The sequence below is a fragment of the Hetaerina americana genome, unplaced genomic scaffold (genome assembly GCF_022747635.1).
Source record: "Hetaerina americana unplaced genomic scaffold, ioHetAmer1.1.p SCAF_7, whole genome shotgun sequence".
NCBI lineage: Eukaryota > Metazoa > Arthropoda > Insecta > Odonata > Calopterygidae > Hetaerina > Hetaerina americana.
Genome location: NW_027287316.1, coordinates 45,323,494 through 45,334,107, shown reverse-complemented (window position 1 = coordinate 45,334,107; position 10,614 = coordinate 45,323,494).

Genomic DNA, 10,614 nt, shown 5'->3' with positions numbered 1-10,614 from the left:
GTCCAAGATGTATACTTTCTGCGGAAGTGGCCGCCCGTTCTTTTTCCTCAGCCGCGAGCTAAGCTTGGCCCAAAAATGAGTCATTGTGAATGCATTATCTCGGTACTGTCGAAAGAGATGGTCTTCGAACACGATACGAAGATCCAAAATACAGCTCAAGCAAGGGTAAAATTCCAATCCAAATTATCTCCTCTAATTAAACGTGTGGAATGGATGAATCATGAAGTCACAATGACGATAAAATGCCAAAACAAAAGGTACACTCCTCCAGCCAATATTTTATTGGTGAATAGAAAAATGTTAATGGTAAATATACGTTTACGTATTTCAAACCAACGGTAACATATGAGTCACATATTTTTCGGCATAAGGAAACATATCGTGTATCTCCTGCTAATTTTGCCCATTCAATTTAATATTACAACTATCACACCCCTCTAAATCGCCCCTTAATTAGTGTCAGAAAATATTCAGCTGACCAATTGGCGAGGCAGATTTATGTTATTTTTAAGGGTTCCACGGCTAATTGCCAAAGCGGTGGACCTCCGATCTTTAAGGCCACTTTGATAAAACAGAATTTATAACTCATCACTTTCCATAATAGAATTAAGTGGTAAATAGAGATACCAGAGCAATGCAACAATTTCAAAGTGTAAAAATCATTCGCCTGTTGCATTGAAATGCACATTAGCGGATGACTCCGTTAAAAGTTACTGTTTCGGCATCTCCCGCAGTTTCTTTGGAATCCCAGAGCAGTTTGTGAATAAAATTAATTTCTTAAATTCTCTCTTAAGATTATGTATCTTTCTTAAAAAATGTACTGGTCTTGAAAATGGGAAATCCGTCCAATGCGCAATTCTGGGAATATTTTTTCCGTCGTCCCTCCTAATCCAATGATTGATGCTCCCTTGGCTGCCATGGCGAATTTTTTCCTTGAGCATATTTATTAGAAGGCTGACCAGAAAGTAACTTACGTTTCGACCTAGCGTGGCGGTGGGTAGGACTGAAGCCACCACCTTGATGTCTAAACGTCCCCATACTCAGTACGCATCCTGCAGTGGTAAAGTGAAGACTGTAGTTCTTATATTTTGCTCACTACGAACTGTTAAAATGTGCGCTGCAATAAAAAATCTCGCGAGTTGGGAAGTGCGATCTGTGATTAGGTTTTTACTGGCAAAAAACCACAAGCCAATTGAAATTCATAGGCAACTTCGTACGGATACGGAATAATGAGAGAAGGCGGAGTGAGGCAGTGGTGCATTCACTTCAAAAATGGCCGCAACAATGTTCACGACGAGAACCGGAGTGGACGACCCAGCCTTGTGGCAGATGAACGGACGTTGAAAATCAACGAAAAAATTCATGAAAATCGCCGATACTGTCTCGACAGCCTTAGTATATATCTACCCAATCTTCATAAAATTAACCTCAAAAGAAAATGACTCAATGGAAAATGCACTAATCACTTCTCTTAAAATTTAAAATGAGTATATTAATGTTTCCGTTACGGAAAGAAAAACATAGCTTTATCAATTCCACTAATATTTTATTTTACGACCCGGCTTTCAATACATAGTATCATTAGGCACTTTTTTTCAGCTTACCTTCCCGAAACCATATACGATGTTCCACGAAGTCAAGACTGAAATTATGAAGTAAATCAATGTTTCCAATTCACGCATCGAGACATTTTTTTGGGAATAGGGGACGGGGTGTTTTAAGACCTATTCGCAAAATTAAGAAATTTCTGGGCTCATCTCCTCCTTGTAAGTAGGTCCCTCATAGAACCGGAAGTGTTCAATGCGAGGGGAAGGGCCCCCCTCGCCCACCCTAGAGCTCGAAGCCCAACGAACATAGTTTGCCATATTGTATAACTGAAGTACATCAATGACGTGAACACTATTGTACAACTTTCAACTGCATTCATTGCATTTTTTACTTCCATTGAATTTTTTACAATATTTCCTCCTAGGAAAAATGTTTAAATTCTGTAAAACCGAGTGGGCTAACTTGAGAGCCGATCCATATGAAGTGGAGATACCAAAAATTCCGAAACAACTCACAAAAATACCGGAGTTCAACATGAGCCACTTCAAAGCCGGCAGAAAAGAGGTTAGTGAAAATTTTGCGTGATTGTTTTAGATCCCTGTGGGGATTATTTTCATGAGTAAAGTGAGGCAAACATATTAAGCGATGAAAATGATTTCACGGAAGCCGATATGTGATAATGAAGCTAAAAAGCAGTGAGAATTTCTTTGAAATTGAAAAGCTATGCAGATGCAGATTGCATGTCTAATGATGCCGATAAAGTTTGGGTGCTGATTATTTATCCATCGTACGTTTGAAATGCTTAATTTTTTTGCAATTTTAGTCGCACCAAACGATTGTAATGATGCAACAACGGAACCTTTTTTACGAGGGGAAAGGGGGTAAACGGAACGTAAGGATCACTGAGCCAATAGTTGGCAGATGTTTACTGTGAAGTACACAGAAGGTAACATTGGGCAAAATCTAGGGCGTGCAATATGGTCTGCAGCCCAATAGGTTATACATGGATCATCTGTGACCTCTTCAGCAAGTAATTTAGCGGTGCATGTACGTACGAAACCAAATTCATTGTGCAGTTTTCTATTTGTAGAATGTATGCGACGGGGTAGATCAAGGAACGTAGAAGTTTTTGAGAGAATATGAATTGAACGAACACTAGTTGAATCTATAAAAATCATCCATGAGCATCATACAGCAATGATAAGACCGAATGGAACCTTGGGTACTCTTTTGAAATAAACGACAATGTGGAAAAAGGAGACAGCATGCTACCACGGGCCATCAATGGTTTTATGAGTAAATTTAATAGTCGAATGCCTGAATAAGGTTAATGTAATCACGTGAAATATGCAAATTATCCATTCAGCCATACGCCGACGATGCATTATTGAGGGCTGAGAGCCCTCGAGGTCTACAGGGCCATGAATAGTTTAAGTTATTGGAACTGGGTGAAGTAAAGCCCGCACATATTTTACAATATATGCGTTATTTATATATATATATATAAAATTTATATATATACACACAATATATATATATTATATATATATATATAATTTTTATATGTATATATATAATATATATATATATATATATATGTATATATATGTATGTATATATAAATATATACACACACACTCGCATATTGCACTTGAAGGCGTACATGTACAGGGTCGCACCCAAAAGTGGTATGACTGATTTTCTCTGGCGCGAACGGAGCGGTGGAGGGGGGTCTGCCTGGCAGGGTAAGGTGGAGGGGGCTCTTAGCAACAGACCAACACCAACCTTAGTCGCCTGCGAGCTGTCGTTGAGTGAGGACACCGTTTTTAGTGAAGCAAGTTTTTTTGTCCGCGTCGGAAAACAAAATGAATCTGAATTTAGAGCAACGTTATTCCGTGAAGTTTTGTGCGAAACTCGGGCAGACGGCAACTGAGACCCTCGATATGATCAAGCAGGCTTATGGGGGCACTGCCTTAAGCCTTTCCACAGTATTTGAGTGGCACAAGTTGTTTAAAGAGGGTAGGGAGCTCGTTGAAGACGACCATCGCTCCGGACGGCCGTCGACGGCAAGAACCGACACGAATGTGGACAGAGTGAGGACACTGCTGAACACAGACCGACGCTTAACAGTGAAGAAATTGCAGACCAGTTGGGTCTGTCTGCATCCAACGTCCAACGTATTATTTCACAGGATTTGGCCATGCGCAAGGTGTGCGCCAAGATGGTGCCGAAAATTCTGAGTGTCGACCAACAGGCAACGCGTGTGCGCATTTCCGAAGAAGTGTTAGCCAATTTGCACCGAGATGAAAATTGTTTGGACAATGTGATAACTGGTGATGAAACATGGGCTTTTCAATATGACCCCGAAACGAAAAGAGAATCCGCGGAATGGCACACTTCCGCGTCCCCACGTCCAAAAAAGGCTTGCATGAGCAAATCAAAAATAAAAACGATGTTCATTGTGTTTTTCGACCGTCATGGAGTGGTTCACAAGGAGTTTGTCCCACCAGGAAAGACTGTGAATGAGAACTTTTACGTGCAGGTGCTCACCCGCCTCCGAGAACGCGTGAAAAGAGTCCGACTGGCCATCGCAAACTGCTGGGTGCTTCATCATGACAACGCGCCGTGCCATGGCGCGCTCGTCGTCAGACAGCTCCTGGCCAAATACGGCGTTGCCACGTTGCCGCACCCGCCCTATTCTCCCGATCTGGCACCACCGGACTTCTTCTTCTTCACCCTGATGAAAAGACAGCTCAAGGGACGACGTTTTGACTCGATAAAGGCCGTTCAAGAGGCTTCGACGAGGGTCATCAACGGCATTCCCAAAGAAAATTTCCAGCGGGCATACGGGGAATGGGAGCAACGTTATCCTAAGTGTGTAGCAGCTCAAGGAGCATACTTTGAAAATTATTAAGTCGATGTAAGTATATCGTCAATAAAATTCTTGTAAAAAAATCAGTCCTACCACTTTTGGGTGGGACCCTGTACACACGTATAAAATTTGCAACATAAACCGATGTTTCAACTGGCCTTGTCAAACGTCAGTTGGATTGAGGTGGTGCGATGGCTAGCGTACTGATTTACCGCCCAGAGGGCCCGAAATCGCTTCCTACCGACAGCTTGATTGCTGGAGGCGGCATATCTTTTTCAGTGGTATCCCGATTCTTACTTGAGGTGCTGTGTGAAGAGCACTGTGAGTACGCCGCCCGTCGGATGGGACGTTAAGCTGTGGACCCCTTGGCGCTTCCGTTAAGAGTAGGCTAATGCTAACGCCGGGTTTCCCTTTACCCTTCCTCCTTTCCCATCCATCCCCAATGACCTCAGCTGTCGGTCGCCTCCCTAAAGCTACCTCTACTACTTCAAACATCAGGCTGATATTTGGTATTTTAGCCTGTCACCCATCCAAGTTGAAGAAGTTTCGCAGTGTAAATTATTTAAAAGAGCATATCTCCCAAGTAATAATTATAAATAATCTTTGAAACTGCCATCTATATCATTTAAAGTTACAATTATTACAAAGAATTTGTAATGAAATTTCTCTCAAGCGAGGACGCGAAAACAACTTCGCTGTCGGTTCGATTTTAATTAATTCCACGACTGCTATTAATTCTACTTCAATCGTGAAGAATCGTTTGAATATCATATATAGTTTATTTCTGTAAATCTTCACAATCAATTCATATGTTTTTATAAACCTACCACAGAGTCGACAGGTATCTAACCACAACCAAAGCCCAAAACCAAATTGCAATCAGTCACTATCAAGGAAGCAATACTAGTATATTCTTTGGGACGCTGATATTTTCCCTAGGAATGAAAGTTTCAGATGTTAGTGTTAAAGACTAGGATTTTCATGAGAGTACCGGCGCCCAACCACCACTAGGAGAAGCAGCAGAAATGGATGGCATCATCGGGATCATGAATGGCCACACGCCCTTGAGACGGCTTGTGGGGTTATTGTTTGGATGCAGCTGAATGTCATTCTGTGCCGGCCACGCGACATACGGAAGATCCAATCACATACTGCTCACGTGGGAGTAATGGCATGCATATATTGTACCTTTTCATTTCAGACTTCAGGTTCCCATGGGCTGATTTAAAAAAAACATACCATCGTCACTCTTTAAGGTAAAAACTCGGTAACCCATAAACAAGTCAACACTGCAACTTTGATAGGAAAAATAAATGAAACAAAAAATACATCTTGTTTCACGTATACTTATGCAGTTCGATTTGCAACTTATCCACGCTTTCATGTTCACAAAAACTTTTCCTGGCCGCGTTTAACACATACATACTATTAGGACAAGGCTACTTAATTTTGCTGAATTATTTGTCGCAGGGTGAAAAAATGAGGAACCTGTACACCCAGCGATTTAAGAGGGCGGTATTGGAGGAGACCCGGGATTATTGGCCCACAATGTGCCCGTATGCATCCCTTCCTGTGCCTTGGAAATCGCGACCACAGACGCCACCTCTTGCGGAATTACCGAATTTCAGACGAGTGATCTCCCGCTATCTTCCAACGAGGGAGAAGGACATTTTAATAGCTTAAATGACAACCACTTTCAAAGATGTACTGGTGACATTTGGAAGAGAGTGACGACGATTTTTGTCATTACCTTATTAGAGAGTAAATTATTTCAAAAATATTCCAAGTCAACGATAAGTTAGCTTCTGCCATTCACCATAAATGAGATACCACCCTATGAAGCGTCATATCATCGTATTTAAGTTAGTTGAGCAGTATTCCATGCGTAAAATATGCCACCACAGTTATTGGTTGATCCGTCAAAATGTCGCATGTATAACTTGTTATCAATTCATGTCCTTTGTGCGTAGTGAATGTGGAAAATTATATAAATAAATTCCGTCGTTCAAAATATTTTCACTCTGACATGATTATCATATGCCTTAGTGAACAAGAAAACTTTTATGCAAAATTAAATTTATCAAAATGAGTGCGTCAGAAAATGAGTTCCCCGGAAGTGAACCAGGTTTCCAGGTGTCAAATATTTCTATTTATTTTGCCAGCAGTTCAAGCAATTGAGCTCCTGATGAAGTTGAAGATGACGGCCTCGGCTAATCAAGGAAACAAATCTGCGGTAAAACAATTCTTACACGATTTAATGGCTTGGTGTTTTTCCTAACGTATCCAACAATCGATTAGTAGGTACTGCGAATCAATGAATATTTGATGAAAAAAGAAGCGCAAAAGATATTTTACTTTAGCCAAGGGACATTAGAATCCAAGGCTAAATTAAAGAGAGCTCCTTCCTCAAGAAACAATTAATTACCTTTGCAAGACGCAATGACCCTCTAATTTTAAAATCTTACTTTCGCACTGTAATGTCCCCTCTCTTTGGTAGAATAACTTTTCATGAGTAGAGCGTCTTAGAAATTAAATTGCTGATATTTTTTCACTTTGATATTACAACACGACTGGTTACATCGGGCTAATGCTGCTAAATAGTGTCGTTATAAGAGATTATCGTTAGACCCTCTTGCTTCCTTTAAGACGCACGTCAACTCACAAATCGATGAAAAAACGTGTACTGCATTCTTAAGAAATCTGAATATTTATTTTTTCCAGAAAATCATGAATAATGCTACACCGATGATGTATCAGCAGGAGAAACCAATCAAAAGTTAACCTTTGAAGGACCCTGATAATTATTGGACAATTCCGTGGTTTTCTAAGGAACTCCACATTTCTTAGTAATATTAAATATACATCTGTACATGACTTCATTCTACAGATCTACATCATTTATCCTCCCTCTCAAAGCCACCACAGCAATATCGGAAGGATATTTTGATGGGAGGCTCACCTCGAAATAAGCCCTATGGTGTGTACAATCCATATAAGGTAGAGGAGAGTTCCTTTCCCTGTAATGCCGTCCAAAATGCTTATTATTTTCCTCATCACTTGACAGATAAATAAAAAAAACCACAGGGAAGAAAAAATAAAAACGTATGACTACTTTGACATGCATTTTCGTAAAGGGATTACTTTACGACTGGAATCAAACAAGATACCGTTTTTCCGATAATGTTAATGCTAACAGCCTTGCTACTACTAATAACCGTACTTTCCAGAAATTCCTTATCGAAGCGTCGCATTCATACATTCCGCCACCATCCTGATTCCTTTCTTGCTCAATTCTTCCAAAACAAAGGCTAATCATTTTCACCGAGCGTGTAAATAGGGAAGCAGTTTGTGATTGACGGCGAGTCCGGTTTACAGCGACCTTATCATCTTCGAAGGAAAGGGGATTCGATTCAAGCCTTATTTGCCCTCCTTCCTTCACGTCGAATACGAAGCGGCTTCTTTCGATTGAATTCCCGGGCGACGATTTCCACGATCTACATAGGAATCAGCCCTTTGTTGAAAATACGAGGGAAGGAACGAGAAGACCTAGAAGGTCAGAGAGATAGACTGCAAGACTGACAGGTTTAAATGGCCGTTTTTTCCAAGAACAATAAGAGACCAGAATGCTTTTAATCGAAATCCCCCAGACGTCAGATCGACACAATAAGCATTAACCTACAAGGTAGGGACTACGCATGGTTATACGAGTATATTTATGTATTTTTTTGCAGGTTCCTCCCACCTTTCCCCATCCATTAGAAAAATCCTAACCCCCTCAACCCTTACCCTTTCCTCCTGGTGCTGCACCCCCTGCCACACACCTTTTTGGTGACTCGCAGGGTATTGATGTAGATGTAGAAGGTTGTGAGGGAGAAGAGGAAAGAGAGTGACGGGCGATCATGAATGGGAGGTTCACATACAGTGTAACGGATGTGCAGGGGTGCACATTTCGGAATCGTGGCGCGGGCGCGATTTTAAATGCTGACCGATTTCATTCAAGCCTTATATTTGTCTTTTTCAACTTATAAGGAACAATAAGAGGGGTTAATTTTTAAGCCTTGGACATTTATCGGACCTCCACAACGATTTTTTTTTGCCTACCAGGACTTCGCCTGCTATGGAATCGCTCTTTACAAATGGCTACACACAAGTAAACATTCAAACATTAATTAAAAAGAGGCCGAGAAAGGTAGTACTTCACGTAAGTTTTTTTATCGTTTAACTTTCTTGGGTGTTTTTTTTTATAAGTTTTATGATTACTTGAAAAAAATAAGAATTTATGAGGTTTTACCAAAGTTTTTATGAAAAATAGATGTGGCGAATATTAATTTCGACGAATCTTCTCTAAACAAAGAATACAAAATTTGAATATAAAAGAGATATTTGATGAAATTAACGAATCTACATATTTCCTAAACGATTAGTGTGAGGGTAAAGTGTTTGAAAAACAATGTGTTTGCTGGGATTTCAACAGAGTGGAGTGGGAAAAGCAAAAGGGAATACTGCAGAATATACGTAGCAGTAGCCAAAAGGCAACTTATCGTGAGCCTGTATATGATGAATCAGACGGTACAAACAAGATTAGCGGAGGGAGAATCGGGATGGGCAGTGATGATCGAGGGAGGAAGCATTCGCGTTTTAAACTGCTAGCGTTTAGCCATTGCTAGGAAATGTTAAGGGAAGGGTAGGGGGAAAAGTGAATGGCGATGTTACAATTAGCCAGAAGTAGGTAGGTAAAGGCTTTAATAAATCGTTTTGCGCGCGCAGAAAAACAAGTGCGCGCGGCGGCCATCTTGGAAATCCGGGGCGCCGGTGCTGCCGCCTATATTGAGTTTGAAAACAAAAGCGCAACGAAAAAGCGGCGCTGGAATTCCAATGTGGTTTCCGGGCACGTGCGAGTTGGGAGGAGGAAGTACTTTGCGGTGGTGGCGGCGTTGGGCTCGAGCCGGGGCCCCCCCCCTCCCCCTAACCGCGTGACCGCAGTTGCCTGAAACTCTTCTGAGATGCATGCTTTTAAGAATGCTAAAATTTTATCATTACTATTATATTAGTATTATTGAAAGGGAAATAATTTTACAATGGAAGGTGAAGGAAAATGAATTAGGAAAAAGAACAATTTTTACAATCAATTTATTCTATATAAATAATAAAGAAATACACATTACAATAGGAATATGATCAATTAGAACAACAGCTATAACATTACAATTGGAATTCAAAGCAGCATAATTAAATAAATTTTAATATTGAATTAAATTTATCATGATGCACATTATTATGTATCCAAGCTTTTAATTTTGAACAATTTTTTTCACCGCACATACTAATTTTCTCCGTTTCGTGAAAATCACAATTTGTCGAAGTGGGAGGGAGCGAGCTCAATTTCAGGACATTGAAATATTTTGCCAGTTCTATTCCCGGTTAAAACACTCTGCATTTCAGCATTCTTTCTCCTTAACACGAAGCACTTTTTTAAATGTAAATTGTCAACATTCTCGACATGAAGCACTTTTCAATAGACGTAAACGGCCAACATCACATTCGGCTCCTGGCTCGGTTTCCTTTTTAGTAAATTCTTTCGAGCAGATTGACTCGGCTCTTGACGTAGTCATTCAATCGAATAATGTGGTAATAAGCCATTTGAAAATATATCTCAGCCGTTGAGAGTTTCGGGTATCGAGGTGCATGCGCAGTGAAAAACTGTTTCAGATTGAAAAGATGGATTTTTTCTCATTTTCTAAGTGCTAATTTTATTTCTAATATTGTTAAAATTGGAAGCTGAAGAAAAATTTATGTTTATTTTAAATTGTATCTTACTCAATATTATTTTTTAATAAATTATACTCTCACGCTTTAACAATAAAAAGAACAATTTGTTGAACAATTTTTTATTGAAAAAACTTTACACCCATGCTCTACTATACTATATGTTAAACAATTTTTTCATTAATAAACTTTATACTCATGCTCAGCTTAACTCGCTCGAATTGTCATCTTCACTTCTGCTGCTGCTGGAAAAACAGGAAACGCCATTTCCTCGTCCGAAAAAAATAACAAGAGATTTTGCGTATATGGTCGTCGGCGGAGCATGTATAGCACACTGCATATAATCGTGCTAGAACATCAAACGTACTCTCTCGCCTGTCCAACAGCATCATGATTGAAACCGTAAGTATATCCCCTTTGAATTGATA